Source organism: Prionailurus bengalensis, chromosome C2, assembly GCF_016509475.1.
Source record: "Prionailurus bengalensis isolate Pbe53 chromosome C2, Fcat_Pben_1.1_paternal_pri, whole genome shotgun sequence".
NCBI lineage: Eukaryota > Metazoa > Chordata > Mammalia > Carnivora > Felidae > Prionailurus > Prionailurus bengalensis.
The window spans coordinates 18,271,705-18,289,845 of NC_057350.1; the positions used below are offsets into that span (position 1 = coordinate 18,271,705).

Here is an 18,141-nt window from a genome sequence, read left to right on the forward strand (position 1 = left end):
TTATTTTTGAGAGAGAGAGAGAGAGAGCGGGAGAGAGGGAGACACAGAATCCAAAGCAGGTCCAGGCTCCGAGCTGTCAGCCCAGAGCCCACCACGGGGCTCGAACTTAGGAACTATGAGATCATGATCCGAGCCAAAGTCGGATGCCTAACCGACTGAGCCACCCAGGTGCCCCAGTATTGTTTTTTTTATAATAGCTAAAGTATTCTGCATTCCTCCTTTTATAAATTTCCCCCTCCTGCTCTTTTCCCTCACTCAGCAAAACTAGTTTACTCCCTTAAACTAGTTTACTCTTTTATCCAAAAGAGAGACTCACTTTGAGCCAGGCTGTGTCTGTGCCACTCTTTTAACAGGAATTACACCTAGCAGCTGCAATGTCCACAGACAAATGCCCAGTGGCGTCTGGGAAACAAAATGAACAAAGAATGAATGTGTGAGTGGAAATAATACAAGTTAGTTAGGTAGAGTGTATTTCTGTCACAGCCATTCTTTAAGATGGGAGTAGTCCTATTTTCTTTGCAAGCGTAAAGAGTAACATTAATTGTGTAAGAGTTATGCAAGCAGCCATATGGTAACTGTCAAGTTCCTAGTAGGAAGCAACACACTCAAAGGGGAGATTGGAGAGAGTTTAATAAAAGGATCTTTCATAAAGGTGCAGATGGGGACTGGAGAAACCAACAAAAGATGGTGCAATGTTCTAGGCTATCAACGGCTGAGAGCCTTTACCAATCTCTAAGACTGAGAGGGACAAGGAAAGAGTAGTTACCCAAGTCCAGACAGAGTACCTGTATGAAAAGGACCTCCCACCAGAGCTATGGCTATCCCTGGAAGGCAGCCAACTGACTGGAGGGATAGCCATAGCATCCTAGGACTCATTCTCCTGTTTCTTTCAACCTCCAATCCCCCGTATCCAGTTTGGCCAAACCCAAGCATATGTCAGAAGGCAAGTTGGTGTATTGGCACAGTTGTTATGGGTCAGCCTTCCTGACTATTGAGCAAGATGGAGAGGGCTGGAAGGTGGGTCAGGAGGGGTAAGAAAATATCCAGTATATTAACACACAGTAGAGACGGAATGCATGGCCACCGACTCTGAAGCTGAGTGTGATAAAGTAAGAAAGCGGTGACTCCTATTCATTGATTCACTCATTTAACATTAGCCCTTTATTCAGCCCCCATCCTGTAAAAGAATTCTGCTAGGTCCTGAGCGTACAAAGAAATAAAGCATGATTTCTGCCTACAAGGAGTTGTAATGGGGCAATCAGACAAGTAAATAAGCAACTGACGACACATCATAGTGATATTAGTGAAATATTGACAACGTATTTTACAAAGTCATTCTTTTGAGATTCGGGTTGACAAATTCCTTACACTGATTTGAGACACATGCCGACAGAGTGCCAGAAATACTGGTGAATAGCATGACAGGTGTTCTTACAGCTCCATATACTTAGAATTTGCTACTAAATTTTATATTATTTGAATCAGTCTTAGAGCAAATACATCTGAGTTTTAAATTCTTCAAACCTTCTAGGCCTTTTGCCGTGAGAGAGTAAGTGGCTTTGGCTGGTTATGTTCCATGACCAGTGTTTGCTAACATTCACTTTTGCAATTGGTCCCCTCTCAGAACCAATCCCAAGCATCGCACACAAAATACACACACACACACACACACACACACACACACACACACACACCCTGCTACCACCACCACCACCACCACCAATGACAACAGCGATAGCCTAGTTGATGTTTTGTCACGACCAGTTCTGGCACGCGCTGCATGCCGTGTGGCCTAAGTGACAGGATACTCAACTTCTATACCAGTAAAATTCCTCCATTAACAAAACATAACTTGATTGCGGCAGAAAACGATCGTGCGGGCTGATTATGAAGAGCTTGAATTCCATAAGCATTTCTCAGCTCTGACGACTTTTATAACACACAAATACAAGCAGATTGACCAACCTAAGCTTCACAGTGTATGTCAAATGATATGGTGTGGGTTTGTTAGTCTCCAATGGAAGATCTGTTCATGTACTCACCATCGTTGTAGAGCTGCTGACCAATACATGTTCGTATTCCTGAAGATATCTACATCAGTGTTGTGCCATAACTCATCATTGTCACTAGAAAAAATGGGATGGGTGCAATAACATAAAACTGTCAAGAAAGGAGTCCTCATGGGTATTTACCCAAAGAAAATGAAAACACTAACTCGAAAAGATACATTCACCCCTATGTTTATTGCAGCATTGTTTACAATAGCCAAGATATGGACGCAACCTAAGTGTCCAGAGATAGATGAATGGATAAAGATGTAGTGTGTATATACAATATATGCAATGGAATATTACTCAGCAACAAAAAAGAATGTTGCCATTTGCAACAGCTTGGCCGGACCTATGGTATTTTGCTTACTGGAATAAGTCAGACAGAGAAAGGCAATTACCATGTGATTTCAATCATATGTGGACTCTAAAAAAAAAAAAAAAAGCAAATGAACAAATAAAAAGCAGAAATAGGCCCATAAATACAGAGAACAAACTGGTGGTTGCCAGAGGGGCAGTGGCGGGGGGTGGGCAAAATGGATGAAGGGGAGTAGAAGGTTACGGAATGAATGAATCAAAAGGATGAAAGTTACGGCACAGGGAGCATAGTCAGTGGTTTTGTAACGTCATTGCATGGTGACAGATGGTAGCGACATTGGCAGTGAGTACAACATACAGGATAGAGAAGGTGAATCACTGTGTTGTTCACCTGAAACTAATGTAACATTCTGTGTCGATACTATACTTCAAGAAAAAATTAATTTTAATTTTTCTTAACATTTATTCATTTTTGAGAGTGAGAGAGACAAAGTATGAGCAGGGGAGGGGCAGAGAGAGAGAGGGAGACACAGAATCCGAAGCCGGCTCCAGGCTCCGAGCTGTCAGCACAGAGCCCCACGCGGGGCTCTAACCCATGAACCGCGAGATCATGACCTGAGCAGAAGTCGGACGCTCAACCGACTGAGCCACCCAGGCGCCCCAAAAAATTAATTTAAAAAAAGGCAAGGAACTTCCAAAGATCTTTTGCTTCCTTATTTTGAAGACCCATTATTACCAAAGATCTAAGAGCTAACTCCCTCTAAAGGCCTCCAAATATACCTCTGCTCATCAGTCATTCTAGCAAACAGCTTAAGTGCTTAATAACGTAAAATCCAGTAGCACTGAACCACAGTGACCTCTGTCAAAAACAACACTACCTGCAGCTGATAATTTTAAATTAAGTAAAATAGAGACTGGTGGTATTGTCCCTGATGGTCGCAAGCTGTGTCTCCCTGTGCCTTCAGGATCTTGTGTCTTTTTGTGCCACACTGTTGGTTCAGCCAGCCTCCGGGTCTGCAGTAGTGTGCCTTGATTCCCAGCCCGTGCCAACGGCTGCTGCTGGCTCCAGCAAAACCGTGTTCTGTATACATTTGACCCATTTGAAGCAAAGCCGAGAGTGATCATTTGTATTCTAAGATTCAGTTCAAAGTTGTGGTTATCTGTTTTCTTCACGCATTTTATGCTTTACAAATGTAATGCATAACACTCATTAATTCAAATTTTGAATTACATGTGTGTGTTCCATATGAATACATGACTCAATCTATAAAAGGTCATTTGTATCCAGTTTATCAGAAGCTCATTTATTTCATAAAACTCTTGTACCTTTCTAAAACGATGCAAAAGGAGCATATGTAACAAAATCTGATGTGACAGACACAGAATGGGCTTTGAACTCAGTAAGTAGACTTCTATTCAAATCGCACATTTGCCACTTACTCACCAGGTGACTTTAGACAACTTAGTAAACCCCTCTGAGCCTGACTGTCTTTGTATGGTCAGTGGCAATGACAATACACAACTATTGGATTGTTGTGAGAAATAAGCAAAATAAGTAAAGTATCTTTGTAAAACATAGAGAGGAAGGACTCAGTATTTTAATTTCTTTATGTCCCTTTGTTTGCTATTAATAGTGGACGAGGTATGTGTGAAATAGATACCAAACCAACAAAACTTTATGGTTTAGCCTGCCTGTCTCAGAAAACCTGTGTTGAAAAGGCTCATGAGAGATTTATTTGAATGTGCTTCCTTCTCTTCCACACTTTGTTGTCTACACACTTTCTTGTCTGACAGCCACAGATAGTAACCGAGCTCCTCAATAACAAGGCAAATTGATTTCCAATTCGGACATTTCTTCCGATTATATAAATAAAGATACCATTTCAGTAGATTGAACTGAATCTTAGATTTTATTTTCACATTTTTCCCCATTTTAGGGTCTTTCCAACAAATTTCTAGCAAATGCTATTTACAGGAATTTCTAAAAAGAGACCAAAGGCTTTTAATTGTAAACCTTTTGAGCTAAAAGCAGAAATACAGTAACTAACAAAATGATAACATTTTGGCTCAAAATTAATATTTCTATTTCTCTTCTGCCAAAATGGTTTGCTTCTTTTTGATTGATAGTTAACCAGATTTCTACCAGAGCATTTCCAGATTTTTAAGTTTTTCCTTTACCCTTTCTTTATAGAATTGCTAAAGTTTATTTCTTGACATTTCTGTATGATGTTTTCATAAAACAGTCCACTCCTTTGTCTCACTATATTTTGTCTGAGCTTTTTTTTTAAAAAAAGGTAGCAATAATGCCTTAATATTCATTACCTCAGACTTTGTAAAATATCGTATTTCTAAAGTCACAACAGGTGAACAGAACCTCTGATCGCTGAGGTGTTACATTATTTGAACAAAATATTCTCCGGGGACCTATGCAAGATTCTGATACCTAAAACCTGAATTTAGCTTTGAATTTGGCAGTGGAGCTCTTAGCAAAATAGCAGTGCTCTGGAGGAGCTGAGCTTTCTTTATGTATGATTCATCTGGCCATATTCATGCAAACTAAAAGAAATGTACAGAGACAGCAACGAAATGGAATACGTTCATCCCAACATAAGCCAGTTATACTTGATGAAAGTGGGAACCATTCAACAATCAAGTAACTGGGGCGCCTGGGTGGCTCAGTTGGTTAAGCATCTGACTTCGGCTCCAGTCATGATCTCATGGTTCGTGGGTTCAAGCCCCGCGTCCGACTCTGCTGACAGCTCAGAGCCTGGATCCTGCTTCAGATTCTGTGTCTCCCTCTCTCTCTGTCCCTACCCCACTCATGCTCTGTTTCTCTCTCTCTCTCTCTCTCTCTCTCTCAAAAATAAAGAAACATAAAAAAAATTTTTAAAAAAAACCAAATAACTGTCCTTAAAAGTGAAAGATTTCTAAATTCGTGGATAATATAAAGAACTACTATTAGATATTCTTTTTTTGGTTGACTTTCTAACCTTCGAGGTTTATACAGCATTCCTTGAGAAACGTAACAGTGGTTTGACTTTAATTTGTTATGTAACTTGGGTTATGCTACATAATTAAAATATAATGAGCTTACGGAACTTCATGCCTGAAAAAAAATTAAAAACCTAATATTTTAGAAGTTGTGCTTGCAGCTTATTGACAGGAAACACTTGTTTTGGTAATATTTTGGCCTGTGGACAAAGACAAGTAGGAAGCTGGCAGTAGGCTCCTGGCCTTTGCTCTGGCTTTAATTTGCTTCAAATGTCCAAATGCCCTTCTCTATGTTTCCTGGACAGAATAAAGTTATGTGAGGGCAGCCTTTCCTTGACTTCTGATCATTCATGTCATAAACACAATATTTGCAAGAAAAATAAAAAACAATAGAAGTGTCCAGAGCTTCTTCACTGAAGGAGTCAACTTTCTTTACTGTCTAATTCATTGCAAGCGATTGACTTGAACTATTGGCTTATGTTGTGCACGGAAAGGAATGCCTTCGCTCAGAGTTTTGAGAATTAACAGGGCCGCAGTGTTTGGAGGACATGGGATTTGTTCCCTAGATGGGGTTCCTGAATCTTAAAATGCCTCACCTTCTTGTCTCCTTTGATATCTAGAACCCTGAAGTAAGGACAAGAGTTCCGACACCACTTTAAAGATGCAAACAAACAAACAAAACCAAGAGTCACAGAGGTGACGTGTTTCCCATAAGGCTCATACAGTCACTTAGTTAATACAGAGTTGTAGTAGTGGGCTCAAAAAGAAGATGGGAGAAAAAGAAATAGAAATATACAGACGTTAGTCAGGATGTTCATCAGGGCTGAGGCCTCTGGAGAATGATTTGATTTGTATTTTATTGTAAACGGCCACTCACTTTCATGTGGAGTCTGGATTGTAAGGGGCAAGAGAGAAAGCAGGGACCCCAGTTCAGACCCACTTTGGGGAACAAGAGAGAGGAACATGACTGTGATCCTTCTATAGGCTACGATAAAAAAGAAATTTGTATAAATAAAAAATAAAGAAATATAAATATATAAATTTATATTTATATATATTTATATTATATTTAAATATATATTTAAATTAAAATATATATATTTATATATAAATATATATATTTAAATACATATATTTTATATTTAAATATATATTTAAATATATTATATATTTATATTATATTTGTATAGATAAATATATATTTATATATAAATTTATATATATTTATATAAAAATACAATAACATAAATATATATATAAGTATATATATATAAATATAAATAAAAAAATAGGGACAAGAATATCTACTCTATTACTAATTCAAGATTTTTTTTCCAGGAGCTTCCTGGTATTTTCGGTCTGGCCTCATCTTATCCACCAGAGTCAGATTTCTAAACTAATTCGATTCTCTCTCTCCTCTATCCGACACCTTCAATACTTTTTCCTCACCTTACATACGCAACTCCAAACTCTTAGGATGGTCCCAAGGCTCTTTGGAGTCTGGCCTCATCTTTCCAGACTTCCTTTCAGCCAAGCTCTCCACCCCTGTTCCCTAAGCCTGTGTTCTCACAAAACTGAACGGTCACGCTTTCATACCTGTTGTTCTTTGTGCCCAGAACACTCTAACTTTCCTCCTGGCCTAGAAAAACATAGTCATCTTCCCAGTGCCCATAACCCAGATCTTTTCTGGGAAATCAGTTATCCCAGGGATAAAACCACCATTGAATTCATTTCCCTAATAATGTTTTTCACAATTTATGCTCAATAGCTGTGTCTCCATCTCTCCCGATAGACTGTGAGATTCTCAAGGTCAAGAACCTGGTCTTTTTATCTTTTCTCATCATTGTGTCCCTCAGTCTATGGTAGGGGCTCATCAGTGCTGATTGAAATAAATTAAGGTCTCTCTCATTATAAAAAAAATAATGACAGGTAAAATAAAATATTTTCTCTAGAAAATCAAGATGTGAAAGCAAAAGGTCCATTTTGATCAAAACAAAACTAAATTTTGTGAGCAATCAAACTGTACATAAATTGAGAGTATTCTTCTGATATATAAATAACCCTTAAAAAGTACCATCTGTGCGTTTTTCCATGTCAGTGTTTCTTTAAGTTTTTTTTTTCCCCCAAAGAGGGGTGATGTCACAGGTTCCTTTAAGATTGTGATAAAAACTGTTGGATCATTTCACAAATTCATATGAACACACAACTTTGCAAATAATTTTGGAGGCTTTCAAGCCCACTAAAACCCCTCATGGGATAGATCAAGACTAGGTGAAAGTATCTTCTGTAAGCTTTTAAAAATATATGGTAAATCTTCTCCATAGTTGGAATATTGCTCACATTGCCAACTGTTACTGTTCTCATAATGTGTCAATGTGCTAATAACTAAAGGTGAAATATTATGTTGTAGGCAGCATATAGTTTTGACAAAATATCACATAGAACATTACAACATCAGTATAAAACGATGTGGATTTTCATTCCAGATAGAATTCATTTGCAAATGATCACAGTGTAACCTTTTCAATCCATACCACCACAGATCCTTTCCTGAAGGGCAAAACAGCTAACAAGGAGCTCCAAAAAGAGAGAGAGAGAGAGAGAGAGAGAAACATTTTAAATCCTACCTTAGTCAGCTAAAGAAATTAGTTGAATTCTTCCCAGATGTGAGCAAATATTTTATTCTCTCTCTTCCTGTTTTTTTCTTTGCTTTCAATTCAGAAGCTATGTCACAGATGAGCTATGAGTAGGTATAACAGAATGTATAGCGTGTATCCAGGACTGATTTTGTTGATCATTCTCTTTGGGACGAGATACACTCAAGAGTTCAACAGATGTAGCAGTTCCATCAAGGATTGTTAAAAAAAAAAAAATGATGGCAATATTATCACTTGGTCAAAATTAAAACAAATTAACGGAGGCCATTATTAGCTGTTATTGATTGATGTGAATTTGAATGTTCCTTTCGGGTAAGTTAGTCCTGATGGTTCTTATGGGAGTTTGTTTGAAGTTGGTGTCCATTCATTGTACCACCTGCTCACAAAATGTAAGAATTAAAAAGCATACCCGAGCATTTCTCGAGGTGAAATGTATTGGCAGAGCTGTATCTATCTAAATAGATTTCTTTAGCATATGTATAAAGTCGTTTCAGTCTGGGCTAGCTAGCATTGGTAAGTTAACTCATGGGGAACCAAGGTCGCTGATTTCATCTCTGAAAAATACCTCTCACCTGGATTACTGCCATTGCCTCCTAGTTCTCTTTCTCAGGATACCCTCACTCCTGACCGTCTCTTCTCAGCCCAGCAACCGGAGGGATTCCTTCCAAAACCCAATTTTGGATCATGTCACTCCTCTGCTCAGAGCCCTTTAGCAGCATCCTATGTCCATGCAGAGTAAGAGCCAAAGTTCTTAAATGGTCTCCGAGTCCCTCTGGACCTGATCTGCTAACCTCTGACCTCATCTCCTACCATTTTCCCCCTGCGGCACTCTCCCTCAGCTACGTTGACCTCCTTGCTTGACTATCTGAGACCCAAATTATTCTCTGGTGGCTGTGCCATCTGCTTGGAGTGCCCTTTTCCAGGTGTTCACTTGGCCAACTCTTTCACTGCCTTCAAGTCGTTGTATCTCAACTTGCTTGTATCCCGTCCTCTGATCCTCCTTATCCTGCTGACTTATCCTTTTATTCCTTGTAGAATTTAATATCTTCTGACAATATTTAAACTTTGTTATGTTTATTGCCGGTTCCTCCACTCCTTCCAAAATGTAATCTCTTCAAGGACAAGTGTCTTAATAATGTATTCCAAATATCTCAAATAGTACTTGGCACATGGTAGGCTCTCAATAAATATTTGTTGAATCAAATGAATGAATTGATTACTATACAGCCTAAGATTTACATATTAATTCATTCTGAAGATACAACAATGAATAAGAAGACAGGATCCTGTACAAAAACTAACCGATGTTGTCTCTACCATTAGGATCTATATTAAACTGTTTGCCACTGACCACAGACAGCCCTGAGTAAAGGAACAGGGATGGTTCTAACCACATCTATTCAATTTTGGGAGAAAAGACATCTGTTGCAAGGATTTCAATGATACTTCAAGAATGTAAATTACTGCCTAATTTTTGAACTCAGAGTGAGACATGATCCTGAGCCCTTTCCCATTCTTAAGGTAATCAGTTGGTGTAAAGCTAAATCCTACCATTTGTTGGTATGTCAGCAGGCTGAACTTTAGGAGGAGAATAGTCTGAGAGCCTCATAAAACACAGATGTACAAGGAGTAAAGTAACATAATTTCTTCTTTTCATAATGAGATTAAAACAATAGCTTCAAAAACTAGTGTCCTAGACAACCATGCTGGGTGTGTAAGTCTGGATCTCAGACGATTGCAGATGTAGGACCAGACACGTCTCAGCATTGCCTTCCCAAATGCTCAGAGAGTGGCACCAACATCTTCAGCAAGCTGTGTGCAGTCAGCATAGGTGCTGTGACACCAAGATTCATGATCTTGTCGGCCAAGACTTCAAGGGCCACGTGAGAGGAACACTGACAATCCTTATCCTCTATCCAGTTTGCTGTAACAGAATACCATACTGGGTAGCTTCAACAATCGACATTTATTTCTTCTAGCTCTAGGAAGTCTAGACTTCTAGGGAAGTCTAAAATCAGTTAGCATGGTTGAGTGCTTGGTCCGGCCCCTGTTTCTGATTTAGAGACAGCTGCTTTCTTTCTCCACTGGAGGCCGGGGTGGGGTGGGGGGAGAGAGACCAAGCTCATAAGTGGACTAATCCCATCATGGGGGCTCTACCTTCTTGACCCCCTCTAAATGTAATTGTTTCTCAAAGGCCCCACCTTCAAATATATTGCACTGAGATTAGGCCTTCAACATACGAATCTTGAGGGGACACAAATACTCAATTCGTAATAGTCGCCAAGAAATATCTGTGGAAATTTTCCGGGGCTCCTAGAGATTTAATGAAGAATTGTCTGGTCTGTGTCAAGTCCTGGGATTTGCTACGCCTTCTCTACCCACCTTCATCTTACTTTTGCCAATATGTCTGATACCTCATCCACTTGAGTCTTCTTTTAGAGAAAAAAATAAAGAAGGAAATATTTTAATATGAACTGAATATAGCTAAATGGGCGACTACGTTTTCTGCTACATTTTTCTTTCAGTAGCAAGCCATTTCTAGGAAATAATTAGGTTTATCTGACAGCAGTACTTGAAAGATTAGAAGTAATACCATATTAAAACTGCATATAACATGAAAAGTAAAAAAAAATGGATTCTAGAAAGAATCAGCTCAGATAATCCTATACAGGGTGTTCTATTTCTTTCTTATAATTCACTTTATTTGATAGGTACATTATTTTTAGCCTTAATCGTAGTCAATATTATAATTGGTTAGATTATCCGAGTGAATTCTTAAATCCTGGCTAAACATTTCTTTTATTATTCCATAGAATCCCTTCATTACTTGCTGGCTTGTAGAATAATCTTCATATTAAGTTAAGCAAAGAATTTTAAAGCAATATCCTTAAAGTATTTAACACATTCTAGAGGCCAATATAAGTGGCTTTAAGTTTTATGTATATTAAGCCATAATATACATGGCTACTATTGTCTATTTACACAGACAATTTAAAATGATTGCATTTGGGGAGGCCTCTATCAAAACGAGGGAGCTTATCCAGCAGAAACCATCAGATATTCTATCATTAATATTTTTCAGGTGCAGTTTCCAGAAGAATATATTTTATATTTTCAGCTTTAGTAATAGTTAACTTTCTTATAATAACTGCACACTCAAGATTATTTTTTTCATAATTTAGGACAACCCTAAATGGTTGTCCATCAATAAATGCATTAATATTTATCAAATGAGAAAAAAATACCTTTTAATACGCTTTTAAAATGTTCTAAATATAAGTCTTTCAAGGGGTCCCTGTGAACTATCAGACTGTTACAATGATGTAAATTATACAATAAAAGAAATCATACAGTTATTTAAATAGCACTTCTTAGAAGAATACATGATCAGAGGAAGAATACTCGAATCAGTATTTTTGTTAAAGACTTTGAAAAACAGATTGTATGCCAATAGGCCTGTATATCCTACTGGTAGTGAAAAGTACTTTTAGACTCAGATCCTTACATTGGCTTTGGAAGGGGTATAAAATGAAAAGCCTTAGTTACCTTCAATATACCGTTGTCTTCCATTTCATACAACTGCTTCTTTGAAAGAATTCCAGTGACTGGAAAGAACTGTATTAATTGAAAAGAACCGAGTCAAACATAAGGTGAGTGTGGGAACAAACCTCCGAGGGAAAAAATGCCCACATTGAGGAGCCTAAGAAAGTGAAACTTCGTGTGTACATTGTTCTTTAATACATTTTTGAACACTTTTTGTATGAATGCCATTCTAAGGCACTGTTGCTGGGGTGGGGGGTGGGGGGCGGACAAAAACGTGTAAACAAACTCTAAAGCTCCTGGAGCTTATATGCAACTATTATTTCAGATTAAGGATAGAGCCATATAAATGGTGTAGAAAGAAATGTCTATCAGAGTGGAGGAAAGAAAGAGATACCATTTCTGCACAAAGAGATCAAGGAGGGTTTTATTGAGGGAACATTTAACATGCAGGGAACGAGGTGTACCAGGGTTAATTGGAAGACGGTGAGTACTCAGGGGGACTGAGCACACCAAAATAAATCTGGAAATGGAATTTGGCCATGTGTGTGAAAATGACTTGGAAGGCCAGAAATCCAGAGCACCTGACCACAGCAACCAATATGTTTTTAGATTTTTTCGTGTGCAGGTTGGCACATGGGACACAGAGTACCCATGAGTGAGTTGTGAGTTTGAGTTCAATGGGCCAGTAATAAAAGAGACAAATATCTGTGCTCTCACATTTACCATGTTGGACTGTAAAAAGACCGCTTTGTCATTTCTCTATCTGCATTATTCATTTAGTAGATATTTATTGAAAAAGTGTGACGGGCAATCGTAGGTAGCAGGGGGAATTGGTGTGGCTTCATTTGTGGCTGCCTTCTTACCTCAGCTCCACTGATAATCTCTAAGCCACAGTTTCTTCTTCTGTAAAATGGGGATATGCTGCTTCCTTGCAGCTCTTATGCATGTCAAATGAGGTATTATAAGTAAAAGCCTTATCAAGGCCTGACGTCTAGTTAGGGCTCATTTAATTCTCTCTACCCTGGCCTTTCCCAGGCTTTGCTCTCCCCCTCCCTCTGCGTCTCTTGTCTTCCCCCACTGCTAGAGCCACTTAGGCCTTCTTTATAGATTTCTCTGCTCTATAAATCTCAGAATTAAATCCAAACCTAAGCAAGAATAATTTAAGGAGTCCTTACACAATATTTGGGACCCAGCTCCAGTCATTGTCTTGGTAGTAGCCTAGCTCTGACCTTGAGTGTGTTTCTGTCTTTGGACTTTTGCCCAGTCACCTCTTTACAACTCCGGTCTTTCTAAGACCCGGCTGCTATTTTCTCCTGGCCAAACGCCACAGCCTCACTTTATCCCCTTTTTTATTGGCTCTGTTGCCCTGGACCCCGGTCTGGTGAATGGAATCTCACTACTTACTGAATGTTGCCGAGGTTTAGGGCCTGTCTGTTCCTCGGTGTATTTGCCTGCTTCTGGATTGGGTCCTGGGCTTGTGCCCTTCCAAGATTTTGTTTGTTTTTATGGAACTGAGCCACCCCTCCCCATTGCAGCTTTATTAGAGCACTAACTTGGGTCTTTTGCCATGCCACTGGAATTTCCTTGGACACTGCAACTAAGGAAATACGTGATTGCCCGTGTGCAGAGGCCTGGATGGATGCTGGCATTTGTCCCTCAGTCTACCGGGATCGTCACCAGGCCTGTCCATACCCACACCATTCGTAAAGGTACAAAGGGAACATAAGGCAAGTCCTTACACTCAAGGATTGCAGGACAAAGTAAGAGAAATGACACAAGAGTATGACTAAGTAGAGTGCAGGGCAAGATACAGTGTGTCAGAGAAGATCAAGACACTGCAAATTCACAGAAGCGAGGAATCCTATTAGGTAAACGCATTTCTAAGCTGCCAGGTTCAAAGTGACATCTGAGCTGGGATTTCAGGTTGGATATCAACAGACAGATGAAGCTACACAGATGTCAACACACAGCTAGAACATGGAAGCAACATAAAAAGCTACAGGGTACCGAGGAAAGAGTAAGTAGTGGGTGGGAAGGCTGGAGAGAATCTGGTCTGGGCCTAGCTTATGGAAAATCTTAAATGCCTAGCTCGAGAAAAAGCACTTAAAAGGATGAGTATTAGAGATCAGGTTTAGTAGACAGCCACACAGGCTAGGTACTACTCAACCCCAGGAGGTCCCATTTGCATAGTGGGGGCTGGCAAACTTCTGTTTTATTTGGCCAGATAGTCAATATTTGAGGCTTTGCAGACCATGTGGTCTGTGTTGCAACTACTCAAATCTGCCTTTGCAGCCAAACGAAGTCACAGACAGCATATAAACAAATGAGTATAGATGTGCTCCAATAAAACCTTGTTTATGGACACTGAAATTTGAGTTTCACAGCATATTATTATTTTGATTGGTTTCAACCATTTAAAAATGTAAAAAAAAAAAGGGGGGGGCGCCTGGGTGGCTCCCTCAGTTGAGCATCCGACTTCAGCTCGGGTCATGATTTCATGGTTTGTGACTTCAAGCTCCTCATCGGGCTCTCTGCTGTCAGTACAGAGCCCACTTTGGATCCTCTGCCCCCTCTCACTCTACCCCTTCCCCGCTCATGCCCTCTCTTTCAAAATTAATAAACAGTTTTTTAATATAAAAGATGTTTTTAATTTTTTTTTTCAACGTTTATTTATTTTGGGGACAGAGAGAGACAGAGCATGAACGGGGGAGGGGCAGAGAGAGAGGGAGACACAGAATTGGAAACAGGCTCCAGGCTCTCAGCCATCAGCCCAGAGCCTGACGCGGGGCTCGAACTCACGGACTGCGAGATCATGACCTGGCTGAAGTCGGATGCTTAACCGACTGCGCCACCCAGGCGCCCCAATATAAAAGATGTTTTAAGGGGCGCCTGGGTGGCTCAGTCCGTTAAGCATCCGACTTCAACTCAGGTCACCATCTCGCAGTCTGTGAGTTCGAGCCCCGCGTCGGGCTCTGGGCTGACGGCTGGGAGCCCGGAGCCTGCTTCCGATTCTGTGTCTCCCTCTCTCTCTGCCCCTCCCCCATTCATGCTCTGTCTCTCTCTGTCCCAAAAATAAATAAACGTTAAGAAAAAAGATGTTTTTAGCTAATAAGCATACAAAATAGGCAGTAGACCAGATTTGGCCCATAGGTTATTGTTTGCTGACCTCAATCTAGACTCCATGTGAATGATACTCCCGGAATTAAGATACAGGCCATGATTGAAAACCATTGATGGCATTTATTAAAGACAAGCACGATACTGTCAAATCTGAATAAGAAAGAGATTAGTAAGAAGAGAGACAGAGATAAGAGATCATAGTTCAAGCTGTGTGTATCTGTGTTTGTGTGTGCATGTGTGCTATTTTGGACACAGTTTTTAACTGCCATGTAGAAAGTTCCTTCTGATTTGGACTGTTTATTTTTCTATACTCTCTATTCCAAAGTGTCCACACAATGTATGGTCATCAACTTGGAACTGTGACCAGCTCTGTGAATGTCTTTTATCCACGAGAGCAGCAGAAGTGTTTCAAGAGAAGAAAAACAATCATTCTCGAGGTTGTAATCTTCGTGGGAGGTGGGAAGGAACCCAAACCCTTGAGTCCAGGCAATAGTACATAGAAGTTGTTAGCAAAAGGAAACAAAGGAGCATTCGCTTGGCAATAGCCCGGTCCTATTTTATCATAACATCACATAAAACATCCTATAAAATTCACTCACTGTGCTTTCTGTTACGCTCCATTTTAAAAGCCAGCACTTGGACATGTGTCAGAAATCTTGGTTCAGTGACCTTCTGCTTCAGAAAGCTTTATCTCATTGTTGATAGGCTATCTGCATTCCAGCACATGGCCGTGGGTATCTATTTGCAGCTGGCTTTATTCGATCCATTTCTTTTGTTCGTCACCGTAGAGTTATGTGGGCCAATGACTAGGCAGAAAAATTCCATGACAAAGTTCAATTAGCAGAGTTTTATATGGATTTTTGTGGGTTGGTTACCACAGTACTGACTGGTTCCTGGACTCTAATATTTTAGGCTGTAATCGATCTGTGACCTTTCAATGACCATAAAGGTGTTCCTAATGTTTCGTGTGTGTATAATACTGTTACTAGCAGCAAGAAACGTTTTCTGAACTAGAATCATAGGGAGAGCTTCTGTGGAGGCCCATCTGTTTAATGTAGGAAATACTCGTCTATCAGACATAGATACATGCAGGCAGAATGAGCTTTCTCAGAAAATAAATGGCAGGCTGAGTTAAAAAGAAGCTCTCTAGGGGTGCCTGGGTGGCGCAGTCGGTTAAGCATCTGACTTCAGCCAGGTCACGATCTCACGGTCTGTGGGTTCGAGCCCCGCGTCGGGCTCTGGGCTGATGGCTCAGAGCCTGGAGCCTGTTTCCAATTCTGTGTCTCCCTCTCTCTCTGCCCCTCCCCCGTTCATGCTCTGTCTCTCTCTGTCCCAAAAATAAATAAAAAACGTTGAAAAAAAAATTAAAAAAAAAAAAAAGCTCTCTATAGGGACAGTTTGTCACTTTAAAACAGGTGACTTGGACTCTTTCTGTCATGATACTGTAGATTTCACTGAGTTTTCCAGAGAACCCAGAGCATATTTTAATAGTAGAATTCACGCGTTTGAGTATTTTGCATGACATCTATTTATAAGATTACGCCTGCTATTGATGACATTTTTTTGCATACGGAAAAATGATCAATAATCATGATTATCATTATTACCATTAAAATTTTACCATCACGAGCAATCTTGAGGTGACTTACAAAATAACTACATGTATGTTCAGTACCGTTTGATGTCTGACAACGAATATACTCATTAATTAGCCAAATCTGTAAAAATTGATGTCTTTAAGACTTTGATATCGCCTCAAATACATGGTAATGAAACTTTTCAAATAGCTGACAGTTGGCCAGTATTATACCCTGTCCTAACTACACCTCCATCCTTGGAACATAGGGTCGGCTTTGTGGCCTAGTAGCTGATCTAGGTAGACGCTCTCTAGCAACAGAGCATCAGATACCACAAGAGCCGCCAAACTTGTGCTTTGGGTAATCTTTAATGTTTAACATATATCATAATTTCCTTTGCATTTTCTTCAAACTCCGTACATAGAAAATACACCAGCGCTGATACGTAAACAGCTCCTTACTTCGCTGCTTAGGCATCTCAGCCGTTAAGCAAGCAAGACTGGACATGGTACCATTGTTTACGGCTCTAACAATGTTGATGTAGAACAGCATAATTCGTTATATCTCATCCAGACAGGCTTTCTCGGTTTCATACTGCATTATGTATGTACTCGCATTTGAACAGTCGCCTATATATGGTAATTCTGCTTGCAGACTTTTGTAGCGGAAACTAAAAAGTCTCGCTAATACAAGCAGGGTAGGTATTATTTTCCCCATTTGGTGGATTTGAAAACTGAGACCCAGAGATAATGATTGATTTATTCAAGGCAACATGGGTAGTGACTGGTTCAACAAGATCTATGCTCAGCTCTGCTGGATCCTACTCCTGTGCTCTCTCCATCTTAAGGAAGCCATTCCAAAGCTGGCTGTTGTGCGAAACTTGAGAAGTGCTCACCAATGCCCAGGGTTCCTTTCCTTGAAGGGCCCTTAGAAGACTACACTTCCCAACCAGCCCTCTTATAGTTAAGTGGGACCATGGAACTAGCTGACCATTGGACCATGAGCAGAAGTGATGTATGTCACTTCTGGCCTGAGTTATGTAAAAGACTCTGTGGGACCTTTCAACACAATCTCCTTCCTTTTGGGGGCAAGCATGGAGGCCATATGTTGACTGATTGGGGCCATGAGCTACAATGAGCCTGGACTCCTGAGTCACTGCATGGAGGAGAGCCATCATGGTTAGTCACCTGACTTAAACAGACTTTGAGGAAGAAAGAAGCTATCTCAGTTAAGCCACTGAGTTTTGGGCTTATGAGTCAAGGCAGCACAAGCTCAGCCTATTCTACTAAAACCCATCTAGATCCTCTCTACAGATGCTATCAACAGATGCTATCACCATTATCTCCTGCTATGATGTTGGGAGGGAGTACAAAAATTATACTTTGGCACTACTGAGAAAATAAAGCAGAAGGTAATATCAGGGTGCCTGGGTGGCTCAGTCGGTTAAGTGTCAGGTCATGATCTCACAGTTCGCGAGTTTGAGCCCTGGGTCGGGCTCTGTGCTGGCAGCATGGAACCTGGATTCTGTGTCTCCCTTTCTCTCTGCCCCTACCTCACTCATGCTCTCTCTCTCTCTCTCTCTCTCTCTCTCAAAAAAAAAAAAAATAAACATTTTTTTTAAAAAAAGAAGGTAATAGGGATTGGTAAAAAATTGGTTGCCACAATTTAAAATCAATGGTCAAGGAAGGACTCACTTAACAGATAACATTTGACCAAGAAGTCAAAACCATGCAGATAAATCTGCAGGAAACACATTCTCAGCAAAAGGGAATGGTCACGTTTCTGACATTTGAGGAGTAGCAAAGAGGCCAGTGTAGCTGGAATACAGTGACTGGGGGAAGACAGTAATGAGAAATGGAGTCAGAGAGTTAAGGAGAAAGAGGCACA

General features: G+C 40.1%; 1 protein-coding gene and 1 long non-coding RNA gene across 2 annotated transcripts in view; one reads left to right on the top strand and one right to left on the bottom strand.

Annotated features, from left to right (window-relative positions):
* CYYR1 (cysteine and tyrosine rich 1) overlaps nt 1-18,141 on the top strand; it is a 103,482-nt gene that overhangs the window by 39,792 nt on the left and 45,549 nt on the right. The window lies entirely within an intron of this gene.
* LOC122491272 lies at nt 7,481-15,820 on the bottom strand. Its single transcript, XR_006299317.1, has 3 exons — nt 15,277-15,820; nt 11,561-11,629; nt 7,481-8,390 (listed from the first exon to the last, which is right to left on the bottom strand). It is a non-coding gene; the product is annotated as an uncharacterized LOC122491272 (long non-coding RNA).